This window comes from Caretta caretta, chromosome 6 (assembly GCF_965140235.1).
Source record: "Caretta caretta isolate rCarCar2 chromosome 6, rCarCar1.hap1, whole genome shotgun sequence".
Lineage (NCBI taxonomy): Eukaryota > Metazoa > Chordata > Testudines > Cheloniidae > Caretta > Caretta caretta.
The window spans coordinates 5,473,739-5,499,879 of record NC_134211.1 but is presented as its reverse complement, the minus strand read 5'-3'; the positions used below and the strand labels follow the sequence as shown (position 1 = coordinate 5,499,879).

At 46.2% G+C, this 26,141-nt stretch overlaps 1 pseudogene; it reads left to right on the top strand.

Annotated features, from left to right (window-relative positions):
- Positions 1-625: 625 nt before the first annotated feature.
- LOC142072407 (up-regulator of cell proliferation-like) lies at positions 626-8,242 on the top strand (annotated as a pseudogene).
- Positions 8,243-26,141: the final 17,899 nt, after the last annotated feature.

The following is a 26,141-nucleotide window of genomic DNA, read 5'->3' as shown; positions in this document are numbered from 1 at the left end:
GTTAAGCCAGGAATAGTCAATAGGCGGACCGTGGGCCAAATCCGGAATGCGAGATGCTTTTGAATGGACCCCACAATGTTTTTATTTGTTTATTATCATTATGGGTTTTTAAACATTTTTTTCTTGGAGTCTGGACCTTGACTATACCTTGACCAAGAAATTTGGACCTTGACAAAAATAGGCTATCCCTTCATTAAGGTATATATCACTTACTTTCTCCTCAGAGCACATTCTGTGGTCTCTGAGTGCCTGGCTGTCAATAACATATTTCTTGGTATGGTTGGGGTGGTTACTAGATCTATGAAGGTAGGTGTGGTGATCCATGGCTTTCTTGTATATGGTTGTCTCTAGGGTTCCATTGCTGAAGCTGATTGTGGTGTCCAGAAGTTGATGCTAGTGTGGGAAAGCTCCAGAGAGAGTTTAATGGATGGGTGGTGGTTGTTGAAGTTGTGGTGGAAGTCTGAGGGAGTTTAAGCTGTCTTCCCATAGGATGAAAATTTCTCAGGTATATCACTGGTTTCATGATGCCCTTCTCCAGAAATTCTTCTTCCGGATGACCCATAAAGAGGTTAGCATATTGGGGAGCCATCCTAGTACCCCTGGCTGTTCTCATGCTTTGGACAAAATGTTTATTGTTGAAGGTAAATCTATGACAGGCGAGGATGAACTGGATGAGTTTGGCTATGTGTTTGGGATGGATAATTGATGGTTGTCCATTGTCTTTTAAATATTTGGGGCAGGCAGCTATCCTGTCATTGTGAGGGATATTGGTGTATAGGAAAGTGACATCCATGGTGGCAAGGATGGTATTCTGAGGAAGGTTGGTAATACTGTGGAGTAGAGTAGGGCTCAAATGTACTTGAGCCATCCAGCTACTGTGAGAGCGGACTGTCTGGAAAGACTCTTGCCTAGGCTCACAGCCCATGCACGTTTCAATCTCTTTGGCTCATGAGTGTTTGCATGCAGTGTTCTAGAAAGCCAAAGGTTTCCTTTAATAGATGTTTTCAGTATTGCTTCCTCAAACGGGCAGTGAGTGCCACACACTGGCTGAAATAAATGCTGAGTGACTGAGATCAAGTAGGGGATGTTGAGCTCTGTGGTGCACAATCCCCTCCATTATAAGACTGCTGATTTTGCAAAATGCTGTGTTTTTGACGAGCTGTGTCTAGGGAACTCCTTGCTCAAATGACCCCGAAATTTGGGTCACTAACCCTATCCTTTTCCCCCATGAGACAACAAATTTCAAGACAGTCCAAGTAAGCATACAGATCTTACAGCACGAAGAAGGAATAACATTTAAGTAGAAAAGGCTTCTCAACCTAAACTAAAGCAGAGCTGGTGCTTCATTATAGAATCATAGGACTGGAAGTGACCTTGAGAGGTCATCAAGTCCAGTCCCCTGCCCTCAAGGCAGGACCAAGCACCATCTAGACCACCCCTGACAGGTGTTTGTCTAACCTACTCTTAAAAATCTCCAATGACGGAGATTCCACAACCTCCCTAGGCAATTTATTCCAGTGCTTAACCACCCTGACAGTTCGGACATTAGGAAAAATTTCCTATCAAAACTTCCCTTGCTGCAATTTAAGCCAATTGCTTCTTGTCCAATCATCAGAGGATAGGAAAATAATTTTTCTTCCTCCTTCTTATAACAACCTTTTAGGTACTTGAAAACTGTTATCATGTCCCTTCTCAGTCTTCCCTTTTCCAGACTAAACAAACCCAATTTTTTCAATCTTCCCTCATAGGTCATGCTTTCTAGATCTTTAATCATTGTTGTTGCTCTTCTCTGGACTTTTTCCAGTTTGTCCACATCTTTACTGAAATGTGGCACCCAGAACTGGACACAATACTCCAGCTGAGGCATAATCAACGTGGACTGGAGCAGAAGAATTACTTTAAATGTCTTGCTTACAACACTCCTGCTAATACATCCCAGAAAGATGTTTGGTTTTTTTGCAACAGTCTTACACTGTTAACTCATATTTAGCTTGTGGTCCACTCTGACCTCTTGATCCCTTTTTTTGCAGTAATCCTTCCCAGGCAGTCATTTTCCATTTTGTACATGTCCAACTGATTGTTCCTTCCTAAGTGGAATATTTTGCATTTGTTCTTATTGAATTTCGTCCTAGTTACCTCAGACCATTTCTCCAGTTTGTCCAGCTCTTTTTCAATTATAATCCTATCCTCCAAAGCACTTGCAACTCCTCCCACCTTGGTATCGTCTGCAAATTGTATAAGTGTACTCTCTATGCCATTATCTAAATCATTGATGACTATATTGAACAGAACTAGACCCAGAACTGATCCTTGCAGAAGCCCACTCGTTGTGCCCTTCCAGCATGACTGTGAGCCATTGATAACTACTCTGGGAATGGTTATCCAACCAGTTATGCACCAACCTTATAATAGCTCCATCTAGGTTGTATTTCCCTAGTTTTTTAATGAGAAGGTCATTTGAGACTGTATCAGATGCCTTACTAAAGTCTTGATATACCACATCTACCGCTTCCCCCCATCCACACGGCCGTCACCCTGTCAAAGAAAACTATCGGGTCAGTTTGATATGATTTGTTCTTTACAAATCCATGCTGACTATTACATATTGCCTTATTATCTTCTAGATGTTTGCAAATTGATTCCTTCATTATTTGCTCCATTATCTTCCCAGGTCCAGAAGTTAAGCTGACTGGTCTGTAATTCTCTGGGTTGTCCTTATTTCCCTTTTTATAGATAGGCACTATATGTGCCCTTTTCCAGTCTTCTGGAATATCACCCGTCTTCCATGACTTTTCAAAGACAATAGCTAATGGCTCAGATATCTCCTCAGTCAGCTCCTTGTGTATTCTAGGATGCACTTCATTGGGCTCTAGTGACTTGAAGACATCTCACTTGTCTAAGTAATTTTCACCTTGCTCTTTCCTGTTTTGAACCTACCCCATTTTCACTGGTGTTCACTATGTTAGGCGTCCAATCGCCACCAACCTTCTTGGTGAAAACCGAAACAAAGAAGTCATTAAGCACGTCTGCCATTTCCACATTTTCTGTTATTGCTTTTTTGTCTTCATTGAGTAATGGGCCTACTCTGTCCTTGGTCTTCCTCTTGCTTCTAATGTATTTGTAGAATGTTTTCTTGTTACCCTTTATGTCTCTAGCTTGTTTGATTTCCTTTTGTGCCTTGGCCTTTCTAATTTTGCCCCTACATACTTGTGTTGTTGGTTTGTATTCATCCTTTGTCATCTGACCTAGTTTCCACTTTTTGTAGGACTCTTTTTTTTTATTTTTAGATCATGGAAGATCTCCTGGTTAAGCCAGGGTGGTCTCTTGCCACTCTTCCTATCTTTCCTGTGCAGTGGAATAGTTTGCTCTTGTGACCTTAATAATGTCTTAAATGGATTAATCATTTATCAGGTCCAAATACCCTAACACTGCACTGGAGACATTACCGTACCAGGACTGGCCTGGAGGTGTCTTAGCATTAGCTCCCCATGTTGCAATGTGGGTAAATTTGCTTTGTAAGTAATGACAGTACTCACAGCTCCCCAAAAGGACAGAGAAAGTAGCGTGAGTGAAGGGACTGATTTGGTCGCTGGGAGGTAAGCAAAGCCACAGTGCTGTTAGCTACACCTGTAAAAGACATGTCCCAGCAAAGAGATGGAGGAAGATATGAAGAAAATCAAAAATAAGTCTTCCCAGAAGGTGTAATCTGCACTGACTGCTGAAAGGGAAATAAAGGGTCAGATCCTCCGGATGAGCCATTGATGCCCAGCACAGCTCAGGGTGACGGGTGTAGGCTACCATCACAGCCACCTGATCCTCAGACTGCCAGGCACCAGTCTGATCCTGAGCAGCAGCTTAGAGCAGCCAAGGGATCATTCCAGCTTCTGGGATCACCACAGAGACAGGGTCCTGAGTCTATGCCCCCTCCTCCAGTAGCTGTGAGCTGGGATGTCATAGAGCTGGTTATACTGGAAGATTTTCTAGGAAATTCTCAGTTGGCCACTTAAGCCATTTTCAAGTGGACTCTGCACTGCGCTGAGGATAAGGATTGGGATCAAACAATGCAAACCAACCTAGTGGAGTTCAAAGTGGGCCAGAACTATGTTTTATTTGCATGGAAGTAATCCCATTGGCTTCATTTTTGTTATACCAATATAAGTAAGAGAAGAATTGAACCCAGGATGTATAAGTCATCTGTTACTTACTGGGTTCTGCTTTTCTTTAAATTAAAAACATCAGGCTGTCTATGGAATGAGTAAACTGTATATAAAGTCACCATTTTCTACTCTGAAATTTTGGTTTGTTTTAACTTCCTTCTGCAGAAAGAAGTAAAGCATTTCAAGATGTTCTGTCCAGATTAAACCTGGAGAAGCACAGAAGCATCAAGATCAGGCTGAGGGATGTTTTGGAGATCTGCCCAGAAAGCATCAAGAACAGGATTCCAGAGGCATTAGGTGATTTACCTTGGCATTTCCTGAGGAAGGTCATGGCTCTGAATGGGACGGCCAGAAATACAAGCATTGGGCACAAGGCTCCTGCAGAAGAAATGGATGATTATGAGGAGAAACTGCATACTGATGGCACTTTCTGTTTTAGTGACACTGAGATGAAAGTTTCTCTGCAATCTCTTGATGTTCTTTGTGCTGTTCTGCTTTGCTCAGTTTCCTACAGCAGGAGATCCTATCCAAAATGTCCAGTGCCAGTTTGCCCTCCCTCTGCTGCTACCCGCCCTCAACACCCCCAAGGGCACCCTACTACTGTGGGTCATGAGGGACATTGTGAGGAAGTGGAGGCCGCACTCCCTGGCACAGAGCAGAGGGTTCAGAGAGGAGAGCCTGGTGCTCACAGAAATGCCAACGATTTCTTTTCTGTGGATGGGGAGCTGCAGCTTCTCCAAGTCCCAACTCCTCAATGAGGTTCTCAGCCCCTCCCAGCAGCACCACAATTTCTTTATCCATCGGGACATGGAGTCTGGGAACTTCCTTCAGAAAATCACAGATGGGCTGGTTGAGATTTCCTGGTATTTCCCTGGGGGGACGGAAATTTCTGATCTTTTCCGAGAACCCATTGCAGTTACAAATCTGCATGGAGACATTGAGTCCCACTGGCTACAGTTTAGCTTTTTAACAGCGGTCTCCTCCGCAGTGTTCATAGTTACCAAGAGCATCGGTGAGAGAGAATACGAGATGATTTTTCAAATCATCTCTGAAAAAATCCAGCTCTAAATATTACTTCATCCTCAACTGCAAGAATAAGAAACCCAAAGAAACTCTGGGATTTCTTAATAAGCTGTCCCCAGTGTTGAAACTGAGCAAATCACTAGTACTGGTGAAAGATAGTACCATGAATAATGCAGGATTTGTGGAAAAAGGTGAAGTCCACCATAGGAACCATAGTGAATTCATCTCCGAAGACAGTGAGTTTGGAAGCCATGGCTGTGACGGCACGTGACCTATGAATCCAGGTGGATGAAGAGTGTCAGGCATGTCAGTGTGCGAGGAAATATACTGAAGAAATCACTGCAGAAATAAGAGATGGGGCAAAATACAAAAGGGAAATGCTGAGCCTGCAAGGAGACCCATGGAAAAACTTGGCTCAATTGGAAAAAGAGATGTGCCAAATGAAAAGGCAAGGGGACGTGGCCATTGAAGACTATAAATCTGCGCTGAAACAGAAATGGTTAGAGATACGTAGACAGCGGAATCAGTGTGACCGTACTAATGGTTTGACTAAGTTTATCAATGGAATAGTACAGTTGAATCCAGTGGAGAAACATTACTTTCTGAAATGGATGAAATTTAGCCTGGATAATATTGCTAGGGGGAATCTTTCTGAAATGCGGGCAGACTATAAAGAGAAATGTGAAACTCCAGGAGTGGACCGAAAACAGCTGGAGGAATTAGATAAATTAATATCTGATAGTTCCTTGGGGGTGGAGCATTTCATGCGTGAGTTGGGACAGTTCTATGACGCTGAATGCTCAATGGTTAAAGAAGGGAAAATGGAAGAAAGCCAAAGACCATTCTCCCATCTCCCATGCACAGCAGCTGACCTGATGCTGGAAGGGTTTCCTGTGGAGCTGATCGATGGAGATGCCTCCAACATCCCCATGAACTGGGTAGTAGATGTTCTAACTCATCTCCATATCAGACTAGGGGGTAGATCCAGAATGGTGGTTATAACAGTGTTGGGAGTGCAGAGCACTGGGAAATCCACTCTTCTCAACACCATGTTCGGCCTGCAGTTGATCAATGTAGCGATCGATGTACGCGAGGAGCGTTCATGACACTCATTAAAGTTACAGAAGCTGTTCAGGAGCTGCTTGGCTGTGATTTCATCCTGGTGATAGACACTGAAGGTCTGAAGGCCCCTGAACTAACAGCACTGGAAGACAGTTATCAACATGACAATGAGCTGGCCACCCTGGTGATTGGACTGAGTGACATCACCATCGTTAACATGACCATGGAGAATGCCACAGAAATGAAGGATGTTCTGCAAATTGTGGTCCATGCATTTCTCAGAATGGAGGAAATAGGACAACAGCCAAACTGCCAGTTTGTGCACCAGAATGTCAGTGATGTGTCTGCTCATGATCAAAACATGAGGGACAGGAAACACCTCCTGGAGCAGCTGAATGAAATGACCAAAGCTGCAGCAAGGATGGAAAAGCAAAGCAGGGAAATGGCATTTTCTGATATTATGGAGTATGACCCAGAAAAACACAATTGGTACATGCCTGGCTTGCGGCATGGAGTCCCTCCCATGGCTCCCGTAAACACTGGATACAGTGAGAGTGTGTGTGAGCTAAAGAAATACCTGTTTGAATTCATAGAGAACCGTTCACGGAAAAGAGCTGGAAAGGATATTCCTGATTTTATTGTATGGTTGAAGAACCTGTGGAAGTCAGTGAAACATGAGAACTTCATCTTTAGCTTTAGAAACAGCCTTGTAGCTGAAGCCTATAACCTGCTGTCTATGAAGTATTCTGAATGGGAATGGGGTTTCCGCAAGGAGATGTATCTCTGGATATCTGAAAAAGAAACTTTTATCCCGAATCAGCTGCCAGAGACACTAGAGGGTGATCTCTTTCACAGCTTAAAAATGGAAGCACAAGGGAAGCTACAGCAGGGAGAACAGAAGCTCTTGAATAACATAGAACAGTATTTTAAAAGTGAAGCTCCAAATTTGAACCTGATAGAAAAGTACAGAGAAGATTTCAAAAGGAGCGCAAATAGCCTCAAAAGAGAACTTGAAAATTATTCAACCAGTAACTGTAAGGAAGCAATTCGAATACGAAGAGGACAGCACAAGATAGACAATATCCAGTCTGAGTACAAGCAGAAAATTGAAGGGGAAGTTGACAGACTCTTGGCTGAATACCGAAACAGAGAAGATAAATTAGACCATGAGAAACTGAAAAAAGAATTTGAAACGATGTGGCGAGAAACCTTGTCAGAGTTAACGCTCTGTACTTTACAGAAACATCAGGTTGTTGAGGATATGGATCTCCAGCTGAGAAAGGATCTGAAGCACAGAGGGGGTGCTGTCAGACAGATACTACAACATGCAAAAAGCCTGCTGGATTATAGAATGAAGTCTTTCACAATGAAGAAGGAGTACTTAAACTTAAAATGGACCAGAGCAGTTGTAGAATACTTCTCACAGGAATGTTACTGTAAAACTGAAGAGTTTGCTCTATCTTTAATGACAGAATGCAAGAAATACATTGAAGAAAAAGTTAAATCCAAAACAGACTATGATGAAACCTATTGTGGAGAACTGCTGCATATGGTTAATGAGAGGTTAAAAGAGGAGGATATTGAGCAACTTCACACTTCTTCTTTGTTTGAAGTTGACCTGAAGCGTCACGTTTTGGGGGAAGCAGCTTGGGCATTTCAGAAGATGCATGAACATTTTATCAAAAAAAACGATCCTCAGCAACGTCTGGAGAAGCTGAAACCTCATTATTTCTCCATATTTACTGATCTCTATTTGGAAAAGAAGGAAAGCCAAACAAGGGCGAGGAATTTCTGTGATCAGTGTCTCAAACCTGCCCTGGTGGGTTATGTCAACAAAAGGCTCGGACTAGAAATAGTTGACAATTTTCTCAGCAGTGAACAGGCCCTTGAATACGCCAGCCAAAGCTTCTTTCAGTTCTTTTTGCTAAAGAAGCTGCTGGAAGAGATGAACTTTGACAATGATGTGAAATAGATAAGTAACTATGAAGAAAGAAAAGGAGTACTTGTGGCACCTTAGAGACTAACCAATTTATTAGAGCATAAGCTTTCGTGAGCTACAGCTCACTTCCTCAGATGCATGATATGGGGAAGTGAGCTGTAGCTCACGAAAGCTTATGCTCTAATAAATTGGTTAGTCTCTAAGGTGCCACAAGTACTCCTTTTCTTTTTGCGAATACAGACTAACACGGCTGTTACTCTGAAACCTGTAACTATGAAGAGTTTGTCAAATCCTGGATACAGAGATGTCTGATAGACCACTATGGAGGGAAGGCAAGTTTGAGAGATTTGGAGAAAGGGATTCTATCCAGAATAATAAATAAAATCAAGGGAGTTCTGAAAAACTCCATAAATAAAAACAATAACACAGTTTCTGCCTTTTTAGACAGCTTTTGCAAAGAGCTGCAGCAGGACCTGGCCATTTCCAGCAATAGCTTAGTTGAAGACAATTAGAATCCGTTGAAGACAATTAAACTGCTATATTTAAAGCATGACTGTCATTTACTCTCCCTATTGTGCATTAAGAAATTAGTATTCTTGTTTTAATGTAATCACACATAAGAAGCAACAGAAAACCATTTACAGTTAAACAAAATAAACTTGGGAACGGACTTTTTTGTGCTGGCTTATTTATTTTGAAATGTTGCCTTGGAACTTTTTGTTTTATTTAGCCCTGAGAGGAAGGGTAGTGGGTGAGGTCAGCAAACATTTCAGGAGATGTGATACTTCCAAAGAACAAACCCAAGATCCCAAGTGATGCAGGAACCCTTAACATTTAAATTAGCCCTTCTGAGAGGCCTGATGCTGATAAGAATGACTGACCTTATGAAAAACGGGCTTTGTTTTCTCACTTAAACAGTGAGAAAATTTCACAGAGCCCTGAGCTCTCACTGGGGGGGGATGGGGTGGAGACCCAATGGGGCACAAGTTAGTAACCGCTGTGGTGGGATAGGCAGGGCCAGCTCTGGAGTCAACAGAGCAACCCTCAGGTGAAGCAGTTAAACCCCAACCCAAAGACTGGATTTTCCACAGTTACAAGGGAAATTAGATAACTATACACACACACACACACACACAAACAGACTGAAATATGTAGGGTTAGAAATCCCCAGTAACAACACTGATGGCCCAAACTCTCTGCAGTGACCCCAAACCATGACACTCCCTCTCTGTGTCTCTTCTCGACAGTGGGGCTGTGAGTGTAGCTGGATTGGGCAGTGGCTCCGTCTACTGTCCCATGGGGGAATCTCTTCTCTTCATTGCCGCATGCCACGCAGTTGCCGTACTTTATCTGTCAGCCCAGCTGCTCAGTGGATTTGCCCATGTCACCCGGTTTCAGTTGTTCCTTTGCACATAGAATCATAGGACTGGAAGGGACCTTGAGAGATCATCAAATCCAGGGGTTCTCAACCTTTTCCTTGCTGAGGCCCCTATAAAAACATCCTATAAAAACAATAGGGCCCGGCAGGGGGGAAGCGTGGGCTCCAGGCCAAGGGGACACACTTGGGCATAGGCATAGTTTTACTTCTATTTTTTTGGGGGGGGCGGGGGGAGGAATGCCTGGCATGGTTCATCCCATCTCCACAGAGCAGGGTCCAGGGGGGATGTGCCATCTCCACCCACTGACTCACTCAGGAGGGCACCCAGCTTGTCTGTGCTCTGGGGCGATGCAACCAAAAATATAACTCAAAGTGGGGACTCAGTTCAAAAAGTTTGAAAACCGCTCAGGGTGCGGGCAGGGGGTTAGTTAGGGGCTGTGTGAAATGAGGGGAGTAGCTCAGGGTGCAGGGAGGGGATAGCTAAGGGCTGTGTATGGGCAGGGGGTAGCTCAGGGTGCAGGCAGGGGGTAGCTATGGGCTGTATGCAGGCAGGGCGGCTTCCAGTGCAATGCCCAGCTTCAGGGGCAAGGCAGTGGGACTCCCGGCTTCAGCCTCCCTGCTGCTCCTGGCTTGTGGGGGAGGGGAGGTTTGCCGGCTCGAGCACCGCGTTGCTCCTGGCTTGGAGGGGATGTGGGGACCCTGCCGGCTTCAGCCCCACCTAGCTTCTGGCTGCGCCACTCCCGGCTTGGGGGGGATGGGGAGGGCACCGCGGGCTTCAGCCCCGCGCCGCTCCTAACTAGAGCAGGGGGCACACTGGCTTCAGACCCGCACCACCCCTGGCTTAGGGGGAAGGAGGGGGGCAGGCTTCAGCACTGGGGCTCCAGGTTTCAGCCGTGGGGCTCTGCGGCCCCCCTGAAAGGGCTCACTGACCCCCCGCTGAGAACCACTGATCTAATCCAGTCCCCTGCACTCATGGCATGACTAAGCATCATCTAGATCATCCCTGACAGGTGTTTGTCTAACCTACTCTTAAAAATCTCCACTGATGGAGATTCCAGAACCCCTCAGGCAATTTATTTCAGTGCTTAACCACCCTGACAGGAAGTTAGCCATTGATAGCTACTCTCTGGGAATGGTTTTCCACCAGTTTTGCACGCATCTTATAGTAGCTCCATCTAAGTTGTCTTTCCCTAGTTTGTTTATGAGAAGGTCAGGTGAGACTGCATCAAAAGCCTTACTACCGTCAACATATACCACATCTCCTGCTTCTCCCCATCCACAAGGCTCGTTACCCTGTCAAAGAAAGCTATCAGGTTGGTTTGACACGATTCGTTCTTGACAAATCCATGCTGACTATTACTTATCACCTGATTATCTTCCAGATGTTTGCAAATTTAGAGCTTAATTATTTGCTCCATTATCTTTCCAGGTACAGAAGTTAAGCTGACTGGTCTGTATTTCCCCAGGTTGTCCTTATTTCCCTTTTTATAGATGCCCATTTCCAGTCTTCTGGAATCTCTCCCATTTTCCATGACTTTTCAAAGATAATCACTAATGGCTCAGATGTCTCCTCAGTCAGCTTCTTGAGTATTCTAGGATGCATTTCATCAGGCCCTGGTGACCTGAAGACATCTAATTGGTCTAAATAATTTTTTACTTGTTCTTTTCCTATTTTATCCTCAGATCCCACCTCATTTTCACTGGCATTCAGTATGCTAGATGTCCAATTACCACTAACCCTCTTCTTGAACACTGAAACAAAGAAGTCATTAAGCACCTCTGCCATTTCCACATTTTCTGTTATTGTTTTTTTCCCTCTTCATTGAGTAATGGGCCTACCCTGTCCTTGATCTTCCTCTTGCTTCTAACGTATTTGTAGAATGTTTTCTTGTCACCCTTTATGTCTCTAGCTATGATCTGTTTTGTTCCTTGGCCTTTCTCGTTTTGTCCCTACATACTTGTGTTATTTATGTTCATCCTTTGTCGTAATTTGACCTAGTTTCCACTTTACGTACAACAATTTTTTGATTTTTAGATCATTGAGGATCTCCTGGTTAAGCCAGCATGGTCTCTGGCTATACTTCCTATCTTTCCCATGCAGTGGAATAGTTTGCTTTTAGGCCTTGTAGTGGGGCAACTGCCCCACTCCAGTAAAACAGGGGTTAAAAGCATCCCTAGAGAGGGCTGTGGCTGGGCTAGGCTGATTCGGGAAGCAGCCACAGCTGTGGCCAGCTCAGTCAGGGTCCAGCTGGCCCTTATAAGAGGGCTTGGGGCCAGAAGTGAGAGGAGTATCACTCTAGCCCTGGAGGGAGAAGGGCTAGCTGCCTGGGAGCAATGTACCTGAAGTGGAGCAGTGCTGGGAAAGGGCAAAGGGAGCTGGGGAGCAGCAGCCTGGTAAATCCCCAGGCTAAGGCCTCGTTGAAGGCCTAAGAAAGGTACTGGGGAGGCAGAGGGGCAGCCTGGGGATAGGCAAAGGCAGCAGATCCTACCCCCTTGCCAATGATGAGTGGCCATTACAGACTGCAGTCTGCTCCAGTGAGCAGCGGCTAGATGATGACTGGCAGTAGCCACTGAGGCAAGGTGGGTTTAGAGGGTTGGGGGTTCCCCTGGGATGGGAGACCCAGAGTGTAGGGGTACAGCTAGGGGGCAGCACCCCAAGGTAAAGGGGCACCGAGGTCCAGGAGGGATATGGGGGCCCTAAGGCAGGCAAGACACCAGCCTGCAGAGGGGGCTCCCAGTGCTGAAGAGCTGACTTCCAAGATGACCAGCAGGAGGCGCTATGCCGGTGAGCCTTCGCCTTGCTACAGGCAAGTAATAATGTCTCTGAAAAACTGCCAACTCTTGAACTGTTTTTCCCTTTAGACTTGCTACCCAGGGATCTTACCTACCAACTCCCTGAATTTTCTTAAGTCAGCCTTCTTGAAAGGCAGCACCTTGCACAGACGCATTGAATGTTGCCTGACATTATCAAGCTCTTTCTGAAATTCCTCACAATCCACCCAAACAAAAGAATTCGGTGTCCCGGGCAAGTTTTCCTATCTCAAGTTTTTAGACCATTATTCCAAGTCAATAATAAACACACAGAACGCGACCAACCCTAGTGTTGCCACTCAGGGCCTCCCACTCTCCAGGTGATCATTAATTCCCACCTCTCCCCATCCAATTCTTACACCTCACATATGGGCTCTGTCTCTCCGCTGCTCCCAGCACTGGGCCCTTCTCCCCTCCTGCTGCTGCACTGAGGCTCTCCGGCCTCCCTCCTTTGGTGGCTCAGGTCTCCCTTCCCACAGCTCGGCCTGGGGGCAATGGGGCAACAGGTCTCCTGGGGCAGGGACGCTGCAGGGGCTTGGGTGACCAGATGTCCCAATATTCAGGGCTTTTTCTTGTATAGGTGCCTATTACCCCACACACACTCTGTCCCGATTTTTCAAACTTGCTATTTGGGCACCCTAGCAGCCCCTGGGAGTTCCCCACCCCAGGGCAGAGGGGCCCAGCTGGGCTAATTGGGGGGGGCAGGGGGAAGCAGCAGTAGTTCCTGTAATCTGACCTTTCCCACACCCTCCCCCCACAAATCTCCCCATGGGTCTTCTACTAACCCCTCCAAATCCTCTCTGCTCCCCTGAATCCGCCTCCTGACACCCTCCCTCGCCCTGCACCTCCTGCCCTTCAGTCACCCCCAAAAAGCCTTTTCCCCCTCATGCCCCCTGAACTGCCACCTGCCGCCTCCTGCTTCCATCTCCTTCGCTTGCCCTTTGGACGGCACCCGCCCCATTCTGCTCCCTGCCCTGAAGCAAACAACCCCCCGCCCTTTGGCTTGATAACACCCCTCCCCTGCTCCAACCTCTGTGCCCCCAGCCCCAAACCGCATGGGGCTGGGAGGAGGAGAAAGTCCTTGCCTGCTAATAAAGCCAGTTTGTGCCCCATAGCCCTGCCTTGGGGAGGGAGGGGATCAGCCTGAACTTCTCCCCCTCCCCAACACTGACCCCTGTAAACTGCCCCTGAACTTCCCCCCCCTCAACAATCCCCTCAACTCTGCCCCCCAAATCTACCCCATGCCTGGACTCTGCCCCTCCCCCATCCTGGCCCCCTCCTCAGTCCCCCTAATGAGCCCTGTATGAACCCCCAACCCCCTCTGTTCCCCTGAACCCATCTCCTGACCCCTGCAGCCCCTCCTGCACCTCAGCCCCCCTGAACTGCCCCCTCCCTTCCCTAGTGACCCCCAGCTCCACAGGGTGACTCTGCTGTGTCGGTTTAACTGTCACCCCAGGACATGCCAAGCTCCCCTCCCCCCTTACAGCCACCTGGGCCCTCATTAGCCTCAGGGGTGGGAGCTAATTTGCACAGAGGATAATGGAGCAGCCAATCAGGGGCTGGCCTGGGTGCCGGGGGGGGCTATAAAGGGCTCCTCAGGGCTTGCAGACCCCTGGGCAGGGCTGTGGCTGTGCTGGGAGCCTGGGCTGCAGGGTCAGGGAGGGGTCTGGGCCCAGCCCCAGAGCCGGCAGGGGAAGCGGGAGGCTCTGGTGCTGCGCAGGGTGGGGCAAGAGCTGGGTACAAGAGGCCCCAGTCACTGCAGCTCCCCCTCTGTGGGGCTCCAGGGGAGAGGTCTGGAGCATTTGTCACACGCTTGGGATCCCCCCTGTAAAGGAGGACAAACTGGGCTTCATTCATACCCCAGTCTCAGTCATAATGCTGGGGTAACAGCGGGGGCCCTTTCATAAAACACCTCATTATTTTTAGCTTTTCGTTTCATGGGTTGCAAGCCTCCCACATTCTCATCCAGTGAAAGAGAGCCGTCCCCTCCTGCTGGCATCGACCCCCATCCTTCTGACTGAATCCAATGCACCACTGCAGACTAGGGACCGAATGGCTAGGCAGCAGTTCTACGGAAAAGGGCCAAGGGGTTACAGTGTACGAGAAGCTGGATATGAGTCAACAGTGTGCCCTTGTTGCCAAGAAGGCCAATGGCATTTTGGGATGTATAAGTAGGGGCATAGCGAGCAGATCGAGGGACATGATCGTTCCCCTCTGTTCGACATTGGTGAGGCCTCATCGGGAGTACTGTGTCCAGTTTTGGGCCCCACACTACAAGAAGGATGTGGAAAAATTGGAGAGTCCAGCGAAGGGCAACAAAAATGATTAGGGGTCTGGAACACATGAGTTATGAGGAGAAGCTGAGGGATCTGGGATTGTTTAGTCTACAGAAGAGAAGAATGAGGGGGGATTTGATAGCTGCTTTCAACTACCTGAAAGGTGGATCCAAGGAGGATGGATCTAGACTATTCTCAGTGATAGCAGATGACAGGACAAGCAGTAATGGTCTCAAGTTGCAGTGGGGGAGGTTTAGGTTGGATATTAGGAAAAACTTTTTTCACTCGGAGGGTGGTGAAACACTGGAATGCGTTCCCTTTGGAGGTGGTGGAATCTCCTTCCTTAGAAGTTTTTAAGGTCAGGCTTGACAAAGCCCTGGCTGGGATGATTTAATTGGGGATTGGTCCTGCTCTGGGCAGGGGGTTGGACTAGATGACCTCCAGAGGTTCCTTTCAACTCTGATATTCTATGATTCTCTTGCAGTGATTTCCCATAAACCCTGGGAAAAGCTGTTTGTCCACTCTGCCCAAAATCCCTTCCTCTCCATATCCTGTTCCTGACTCATTTACTAAATTTAAATTGATTTACATGTCTGACAGCCTGAGATCTTGCTGTATATCAAGCAGAGCAGGCACTTTGTTGGGATCTCTAGATGCTGACAGAGCACAGAATAAAGACACATGGCTCAAACCCTGAACTCCTTACTCAGGATTTCAAATGGCAGTTGCCTCAGTAAGTTTTAGTGGGGGCTTGGCTACATTTTCAGGATTCCAAGCTCGAGGACACTAACCCATTCTAGTGCACTAAAACCAGAGTGTAGTCGTAGGGGCACAAGTGGCTAGGTGTAAACACCCATCCATGATGCTAGCCACATCCTCTGGCAGCTAGTCCCTCCTGCCACTCACACTGCTGCAGCAATGTTATTTTTAGTGCCCAACCTGGATCAGAGCTAGTGTGTGTATCTCTACCTGAGCTGGGAATCAGACCCCCAGCTTGAAGTGTAGACGTACCCTAAGTAAAACTGTGTAAGTAGCTTAGGCTCTAGTCAATAATGACTTATTTAATGAAGGTGGGATATTGGTACCCTTCCCAGGATAGAGTCCCCCATCCTGTAAGTATGGCTTACATTCTTCATCAGCAAGGAGATGTGGAGAACTTTAACAGAACTGTGAAAGATAGACATGGGAAAAGGATACTTTACAAGTACGATGGCTTTGCTAATGAGGGCACAACAACTCCCATCAGCCCTCTCCCTACTGTACATCCCTTTACCCTGCCCAGGAACCTAAGTATTTAATCAGTTCCTGATGGGCTTATTCATTGATTCCAAGGCCAGAAGGGACAATTGTGATTGTCTAGTCTAGTCTGACCTTCTGTATAACACAGGCCAGAGAACTGCCCCATAATTCATAGAACAGATTTTTTTTTTAATGGCCAAACTTGAATTAAAAATGATCAGTGATAGAGAATCCACCATGACCCTTGGTAAATTGTTCCAGTGGCTAATTACCCTCACTGTCAAAAATGTACAGCTTATTCCCAGTCTGAATTTGTGTAGCTTCAACTTCCATCCATTGGAGCGAGTTATACCATCTCTGCTAGAGAAAATATTTGTTCCCCATTTAGATACTTATAGACTGTAATCAAGTCACCCCTTCACCTTCTCTTTGTTAAGCTAAATCACTCTAAGGCATGTTTCAGAGTAGCAGCCGTGTTAGTCTATATTTGCAAAAAGAAAAGGAGTACTTGTGGCACCTTAGAGATTAACCAATTTATTTGAGCATAAGCTTTCGTGAGCTCCTTCAGGATAGGTTGTAGATCCTTGATAATGCGTTGGAGAGGTTTTAGTTGGGGGCTGAAGGTGACGGCTAGTGGCGTTCTGTTATTTTCTTTGTTAGGCCTGTCTTGTAGTAGATGACTTCTGGGTACTCTTCTGGCTTGTCAATCTGTTTCTTCACTATCAAGCATTCTTACAACTACAATACCCACCTGCTGAACTAGCCGTCACCTTCAGCCCCCAACTAAAACCTCTCCAACGCATCAGCAAGGATCTACAACCTATCCTGAGGGACAACCCATCACTCTCACAAATCTTGGGAGACAGGCCAGTCCTTGCCTACAGACAGCCTCCCAACCTGAAGCGAATGCTCACCAGCAACCACATACCACACAACAGAACCACTAACCCGGGAACCTATCCTTGCAACAAAGCCCGTTGCCAACTGTGTCCACCTATCTATTCAGGGGACACCATCACAGGGCCTAATAACATCAGCCACACTATAAGAGGCTCGTTCACCTGCACATCTACCAATGTGATATATGCCATCATGTGCCAGCAATGGCCCTTTGTCCTGTACATTGGTCAAACTGGACAGTCTCTACGTAAAAGAATAAATGGACACAAATCAGATGTCAAGAATTATAACATTCATAAACCAGTCGGAGAACACTTCAATCTCTGTGGTCACGCAATCACAGACATGAAGGTCGCTATCTTAACTGTCCAAAACTGGAAGATCGGAAATTCATGAAAAAACTCGTACAGATACAGACAGACATCATCTTCCTTTCCAAATGCAGACAGATGGACATCATACCAAAAGGACTGAAGGTAAAAAATCCATTACAATCTACATACCACACAGACTATGCTGACAGCTTGTGCCACACGCTCTCAAAGAAACTGCGGAAGCACCTGATCAACATCGTCTACAGCAAACAGGGAAAGATTAAGAATGAGCTCTCAGAACTGGATACTCTCATAAAAAAACAACGCTCCACACAAACTTCCTCGTGGCTGGAATTTACAAAAACTAGACAAGCCATTTACAACACACACTTTGCTTCTCTACAAAAGAAAAAAGACACTAAACTATCTAAACTACTACATGCCACAAGGGGCCACAGCAATGGTTTCCTTAACCCACCCAGCAATATTGTTAATCTATCCAATTATACTCTTAGCCCAGCAGAAGAATCTGTCCTATCTCGGGGCCTCTCCTTCTGCCCCTCCACCCCCACGAACATGATACAGTTCTGCGGTGACCTAGAATCCTATTTTCAATGTCTCCGACTCAAGGAATATATCCAACACACCTCTGAACAACATACTAATCCACAGAGACCTTCCTACCAACACTACAAAAAGAAGGATTCTAGGTGGACTCCTCCTGAAGGTCGAAACAACATACTGGACTTCTACATAGAGTGCTTCCGCTGACATGCATGGGCTGAAATTGTTGAAAAGCAGCATCACTTGCCCCATAACCTCAGCTGTGCAGAACACAATGCCATCCACAGCCTCAGAAACAACTCTGACAGCATAGTCAAAAAGGCTGACAAAGGAGGTGCTGTTGTCACCATGAATAGGTCAGAATATGAACAAGAGGCTGCCCGGCAGCCCTCTAACACCACTTTCTACGAGCCATTATCCTCTGATCCCACTGAGAGTTACCAAAAGAAACTACACCATTTGCTCAAGAAACTCCCTGAAAAAGCACAAGAACAAATCCGCACAGACACACCCCTGGAACCCCGACCAGGGCTATTCTATTTGCTACCCAAGATCCATAAACCTGGAAATCCTGGATGCCCCATCATCTGAGGCATTGGCACCCTGACAGCAGGATTGTCTGGCTATGTAGACTCCCTCCTCAGGCCCTACGCTACCAGCACTCCCAGCTATCTTCGAGACACCACTGACTTCCTGAGTAAACTACAATCCATCGGTGATCTTGCTGAAAGCACCATCCTGGCCAATATGGATGTAGAAGCCCTCTACACCAACATTCCACACAAAGATGGACTACAAGCCGTCAGGAACATTATCCCCAATAATGTCATGGCCAACCTGGTGGCTGAACTTTGTGACTTTGTCCTCACCCATAACTATTTCACATTTGGGGACAATGTATACCTTCAGATCAGCGGCACTGCTATGGGTACCCGCATGGCCCCTCAGTATGCAAACATTTTTATGGCTGACTTAGAACAACGCTTCCTCAGCTCTCGTCCCCTATTGCCCCTACTCTACTTGCGCTCTATTGATGACATCTTCATCATCTGGACCCATGGAAAAGTAGCCCTTGAGGAATTCCACCATGATTTCAACAATTTCCATCCCACCATCAACCTCAGCCTGGACCAGTCCACACAAGAGATCCACTTCCTGGACACTACGGTGCTAATAAGCGATGGTCACATAAACACCACCCTATACCGGAAACCTACTGACCGCTCCTACCTACATGCCTCCAGCTTTCACCCAGACCATACCACACGATCCATTGTCTATAGCCAAGCTCTACGATACAACTGCATTTGCTCCAAACCCTCAGACAGGGACAAACACCTACAAGATCTCTATCAAGCATTCTTACAACTACAGTACCCACCTGCTGAAGCGAAGAAACAAATTGACAGAGACAGAAGAGTACCCAGAATTCACCTACTACAGGACAGGCCCAATGAGGAAAATAACAGAACGCCACTAGCCATCATCTTCAGCCCCCAACTAAAACCTCTCCAACGCATCAGCAAGGATCTACAACCTATCCTGAGGGACGACCTATCACTCTCACAAATCTTGGGAGACAGGCCAGTCCTTGCCTACAGACAGCCCCCCACCTTGAGGCAAATACTCACCAGCAACCACACACCACACCACAGAACCACTAACCCAGGAACCTATCCTTGCAACAAAGCCCGTTGCCAATTGTGTCCACATATCTATTCAGGGGACACCATCATAGGGCCTAATCACATCAGCCACACTATCAGAGGCTCGTTTATCTGCACATCGACCAATGTGATATGTGCCATCATGTGCCAGCAATGCCCCTCTGCCATGTACATTGGCCAAACTGGACAGTCTCTATGTAAAAGAATAAATGGACACAAATCAGATGTCAAGAATTATAACATTCAAAAACTGGTTGGAGAACACTTCAATCTCTCTGGTCACTCGATTACAGACCTAAAAGTGGCAAGTCTTCAACAGAACTAAGCTGGAATATAAGCTGGCCCACCAGGGTTCCCCACCCTCCGCTGCTGGTAACAGTTCCCGCCACTTGGTAGCTGGGTGGGACACGGGGGTGGGGAAATGCTCCCAGCACTGGCAGCTACTCCCCTGGTCAGGGTGGGTTTTTTTGCAGCACTGGGAAAGCTCTTTCCCAGCGCTGGTGCTGCGACTACACAGCCACGTTAAAGCGTTGCCACGCTTGGTGGTGAAGACATCCCCTAAGTCCAGACAAGGGTGAGGGCACAGTGCCCCTCTTGCTTTGCCTTCATTCAGATGGGAGGCAGTAATTTAGGGCAGGCATCTAACAGCAGAAAATTAACAGAACCCCACGATGGCTCAGCTGTGCTGGCTGACACGTTCCGTGTGAGAGAGCAGAGAACCACATCTCCATCCATTCCCCTCCCACCTTCAGCAATGGACACACAGTCCTTTCCTCCAGCTCTCGACGCAGCTCCAGGGATTTATGCCTCTTCTTCCTGCCCCTTGTCAAATTGAGAGAGAGGAAACTTGTCCCTGAAGCGCTTTCCAGAGCTCAGGTGCCAGTTCTGCTCTCCGAGAGCTTCTCCTGCAGCTTGCGGGCAGGGATGTCCTGCTCTGAGGAACCAGTGCTGATGGGACACCTCCCCAGCTGCAAAGGGAGGTTACTGGGGGGGCAAGGAGAGGCCCTTCTGGCCTATGCTATGGAAGGACTGGGGGAGCAGGAATATCTGGGAGGAACATGGGAGAGAAGGAATGGTGGGGGCAGCTATAACCTCTGTAAATGCCCCCCCCCATTAATGTCATGCATCCTTAGTCAGGAGTTCTCTCCCTGATGATTGGCCCATGGTACAAGAGATCCTTAGTTCAATCACTGGGGATCCCCGTCACTGATGATCTTTGTGAAAGGCAAAGGAGGCCTTTGCAGCTGAGCTAGGATCTGTGCTCTTTCTCCCTCCCCACCTACGACTGCAGTTTCTTCTTCTCTCCACCTCCTACAAGGAGGTCAAATATATCCCGTCCATTGATAGCCACCTTTGAAGTTCAGGTGTGGACAAAGCACCCTTTCAGTTAGGCTAAATATGGGAGCAATTAAATACCCTATGGTTTAGTGGGAGCAAAAACAACAGAACCCACCACCCAAGGCATGGACCAGCATGGCAAGGCCTGAGTAGTAGGTGAGACAAGCAGGCTGAGGAGAACCCTAGGACTGATTGCAAAAATGCAGGGGCTGGGGAATGGATTTATGTTGCAGATAACTATCGAAAGGAATAAGGAAGCCAGCAGAAACCCAGAGAAGCCTTGGTAATGTGGCTGTGGAGGAAGCCAAGAAAAAGCCCTTTGTTAGGGCACAGGACTGGCTACAAGCAAGTTTGCATTTCTACTGTGTTCAGGGAAACAGAGCTGTGTGCACCTTCTTCTTAAGTAAACAAGATTGTACCAAGAAATATGGGACATTTATAATCAATTTCTCCTCTTAATGGAAACAACCTGGAGAGGCCCCAAATACTGCTAAGCACTTGGACCGAGAGGCAACCCTATAAAGAAATACAGTACACACAAAAAAATGCCTTTAGATTGAACTGCAACACAAAACCTTAACTCTGAATTCATACTTCCCCCACACAAAAAGAATAGATAATGTATCTTCACGTTTCTAGAAAGCTCATGTTAATGTTGCTGATGTCACAGTTAAAGTTTGTGTTACAGTTGGAGGTAGTGGGCAGTAGCCTGTGGAATCGCCAGGTCCATCAATAGGAGTGATTAACACAATCTGTGGGTTTTAAGGCTTGATAGAGAAGCCTCCGAGTCTAAGGCCAGCCATGCTCTCTGGTTTATTTGGGCAGATCCTCTCAAGCCTGCTTGTGACACCCGTCACCCACAGGGCCACAGACCCCCCCAGTTGAGAACCACTGTGGTAGAATAGATCCCTGTCAGCCGAAAGAGCTGAGGCTTTGTCTTCACTGCAGAGTTAACTTGAGTTTTCTACACTCAATTACTGGGCTTGAATCAGCCTCTCTCACATGAGAAGAGCCACACTGTGAATAAACAAAGGTCCTGCTGTGTCCAGACTGGCACTGCACTCACTCAGGTGGGGCACTGAGACTTTTAGGAGCTCATCCCAAGGCTCTTTGCACAGCAGTGAGCTGAGCCACTGTATGGATTCTTCCCCAGTGGATGGTGGGAGAACTTGTCTGTCCTTTCTTGGGACACAGGGGGGAGAGTGGGAAGGCATTGGAGAATTAGAAGCACTCAAGTGCAGCTAGCTTGCATCCATACTACAGAAAGATCATGTCAGCTGGTGAGTTGTGCTAACTTAGGCTTTAGCCTGTGCCCCGAGGGGCCAGCTCACTTGAGTTATAAGCAGCACATCTTTAGGGTTTTTCTGTGTGGACAGGAGTCGAGTTAGCGCAATGCATAAGGTGTAGCTCGAGTTAACTCGGCATCTCCTTTTGAATCTGAGCAATATTATCTGCAGAATACAATGAAAATACTTCACTCTCACAAGCCCCATTCACACCTGGCAGTGCCAATCTCTTCTAAGCATGTTCACTGCCACTACAGAACAAAGGGCGATAAGAGGACATTGTCTTGGGGAAGGTCTGTCTCCTCCGGCTCTCTGGTTTGTTGAAAGTCTAATTCCAACTCGGGATTTATGCCACCTTTCTCCCACAGCTTTGGGGCTCGCAGAGTCTGTGATTCCTGATTTAATACCTCCATCAAGATAAACAGAAGAGAAATAAGTTATTTAATGACTAATTCTCTTCAATCACATCCTGTTTTGTATGTGTTTGTTTTATTCAATACACTGCACCTGCCGGCAGGGCCGGCCCACAACATTTTGGCACCTCAGGCATTAGGGTGACCAGATGTCCCAACTTTATAGGGACAGTGCCGACTTTTGGGTCTTTTTCTTATATGGGTTCCTATTACCCCCCACCCCCTGTCCTGATTTTTCACATTTGCCGTCTGGTCACCCTATCAGGCAGGGAGCTCAAATGACACCCCCATGCCCCCTTGCTTGGGCCAAAACTTTGAAAGGTCTCAATTCTGCCTTCTTTCTGTTCTACTCCGCCCATGGTACTGCTCTGCTACCTACCCCAATAAAGGAGAACTAACAACTTTAAATGCCTTGTTCAAAAATTGTCAGTACACTTTATTATGCAGACAAGAAAAGTTACATTTGCTGTTCAGGCATTTGAAAGTTAACACTGGCATTTTGATGTTTGAATAATCAAAGTGGTGCTTCCGTGCCTTCTTGGTTGCAGAGATTTGAACTGCTTCTGCTTCCTGAAGGTCCACAGTCTGGGCCAACTCATACTCTATTGAGATGGTTGCAAGGCCGACTAGCCTCTCCTGGGTCATTGTGGAGCATAGATGTGTTTTTACTAATTTCAGCTTGGAGAAGCTGTGTTCTCCACTGGCAGCTGTTACAGGAAGTGTTAGAAGTATGCACAGAGCAACAAAATAATTTGGAAAGATGGTGGTCATCTTATTTGTGCACGCATATTCCAGAACAGCCTTTGGAGTTGATCCTGTTGAATGTATCTGAAAAGGGCTTTCAGTTCATCACCTATATCACTTGCATCAATATCGCACATGTCATCATGTGTCAACAGGGTCTCTAGTGCCCTGCATTGCTGGTTTAGGTCTTCTTCAGGTACAGTGAGGAGTTTGGGAACATCCTACAACATCCCAAATATGCTGCTCTGATCCTTGAGCTGCATGAAACATTCTGCAACTGATTGTATTGCACAGTCTAGCACCCGGTTAAAGAATTCAGCTTTGAATTGTTGTTTGGGGTCTCTTATGAGATTATCCCATGCCTCATATACAAAATGTCGTCTTCTTTGGTGACTCTTGTATTCTTGAATGGGTGGGGAAATAGCTTCAGTGTGAAGCTGCTCTACCCATTTCTGCGCACTCTTCAGAACGTTTTGAAATCCCTCATCTGGCCGGAAGGAGTGTAGGTGGCTGCAGCGGCAGAGGAGCCAGCCAACAGAGCTGGAGACAGGGGAGGTTGAGGGGGAGTTCTGCTGGAGGAGAAGGACTGAGGTGAGAAGGCAAAGGCAGACACAGAGGCAGCAGTGGTGGTGACCCAAGCGGTGGGGGACACAATGAAAAACTCATGTTTTCTTCCACTGGTGCCCTCTTTAATGTTTTTAATGAAGTAAATACTCATGGGAACTGTGAGCTCATGGGAGACTTTAACTTCCCAGATATAGACTGGAGGACAAGTGCTAGTAATAATAATAGGGCTCAGATTTTAATAGATGCGATAGCTGATGAATTCCTTCATCAAGTAGTTGCTGAACCAACAACTGGGGATGTCATTTTAGATTTGGTTTTGGTAAGTTGTGAGAACCTCCTAGAAGAAATGGTTGTAGGGGACACCCTTGGTTCCAGTGATCATGAGCTAATTCACCTTAACCTGAAGGAAAGGATAACAAAAAATAGATCTGTGAGTAGGGTTTTTGATTTCAAAAGGGCTAACTTTAAAAAAATGAAGGACATTAGTTAGCGAAGTGGATTGGACTGAAGAACTTATGGATCTAAAGGCAGAGGAGGCCTGGGATTCCTGCAAGTCAAAGTTGCAGAAGCTGTCAGAAGCCTGCATCCCAAGAAAGGGGAAAAAATTCATAGGCAGGACTTGTAGACCAAGCTGGATAAGCAAGCATCTCAGAGAGGTGATTAGGACAAAGCAGAAAGTATACAGGGTGTGGAAGATGGGAGGGATCAGCAAGGAAAGCTACCTTATTGAGGTTAGAACATGTCGGGATAAAGTGAGAGAGGCTAAAAGCCATGTAGAGTTGGAGCTTGCAAAGGGAATTAAAACAAATAGTAAAAGGTTCTATAGCCATATAAATAAGAAGAAAACAAAGAAAGAAGAAGTGGGACAGTTAAACACTGAGGACTGAATGGAAGTTAAGGATAATCATAGAATCATAGAATATCTAGGCATGGCCCAATATCTAAACAAGTACTTTGCCTTTGTCTTTAATGAGGCTAATGAGGATCTTAGGGTAATGGTAGCATGACAAATGGGAATGAGGCTATGGAGGTAGAGATTACCATATCCGAGATAGAAGCCAAACTTGTACAGCTGAATGGGACTAAATGGGGGCCCAGATAATCTTCATCCAAGAATATTAAAGGAATTGGCACATGAACTTGCAAGCCCATTGGCAAGAATGTTTAATGAATTTGTAAAAGCAGGGGTTGTACCACATGACTGGAGAATTGCTAACATAGTTCCTATTTTTAAGAAAGGAAAACAAGTGATCCGGGTAACTACAGGCCTCTTAGTTTGACATCTGTAGTATAGAAAAAATTTTGAAGGAGAAAGTAGTTAAGGACATTGAGGTCAATGGTAAATGGGACAAAATACAACATGGTTTAACAAAAGTTAGATCGTGCCAGACCAACCTGATCTCCTTCCTTGAGACAGTAACAGATTTTTTACACAAAGGAAACACAGTGGATCTAATTTAGCTAGATTTCAGTAAGGCATTTGTTACGGTGCCACATGGGGAATTATTAGTTCAAGAATACAAATTATTACAGAGGGTCCTACTGAAAGGTGAACTGTCAGGCTGGAGGGAGGTTACCAGTGGAGTTCCTCAGGGATCGGTTTTGGGGCCAATCTTATTTAATCTTTTTATTACTGACCTCGGCACAAAAAGTGAGTGTACACTAATAATGTTTGTGTATGACACAAAGCTGGGAGGTATTGCCAATTCAGAGAAGGACCGGGATATCATACAGGAAGACCTGAATGACCTTGTAAACTGGAGTAATAGTAATAGGATGAAAATTAATAGTGAGAAGTGTAAGGTCATGCATTTAGGGATTAATAACAAGAATTTTAGTTATAAGCTGGAGATGCATCAATTGGAAGTAACAGAGGAGGAGAAGGCCCTTGGAGGATTGATTGACCGCAGGATGACTATGGGCCACCAATGTGATATGGCCGTGAAGAAAGCTAATGCGGTTTTGGCATGCATCAGGTGAGGTATTTCCAGTAGAGATAAGGAGGTGTTAGTACCGTTCTACAAGCCACTGGTGAGACCTCATCTGGAAGACTGTGTGCAGTTCTGATCTCCCATGTTTAAGAAGGATACAGGAACAGGTACAGAGAAGAGCTACTAGGATGATCCGAGAAATGGAAAACCTGTCTTATGAAAGGAGACTCAAGGAGCTTGGCTGCTTTAGCCTAACCAAAAGAAGGCTGAGGGAACATGTGATTGCTCTCTGTAAATACATCGGAGGGATAAATACCATGGAGGGAGGGGAATTCTTTAAGCTCAGTACCAATGTGGACACAAGAACAAATGGATACTGTGGAAGAAGACAAGTTCTTACTTTTCGTTTGCATGCAACAAGTTAGAGACAGTTTTATTTTTAGGCAATTGCAAGAAGGAAGACAGCCATTTGGACAGGGTGTCTGTTTTTATGCAAATTTTTAAAGTATAAACAATGTAAAGCAAGTATTTA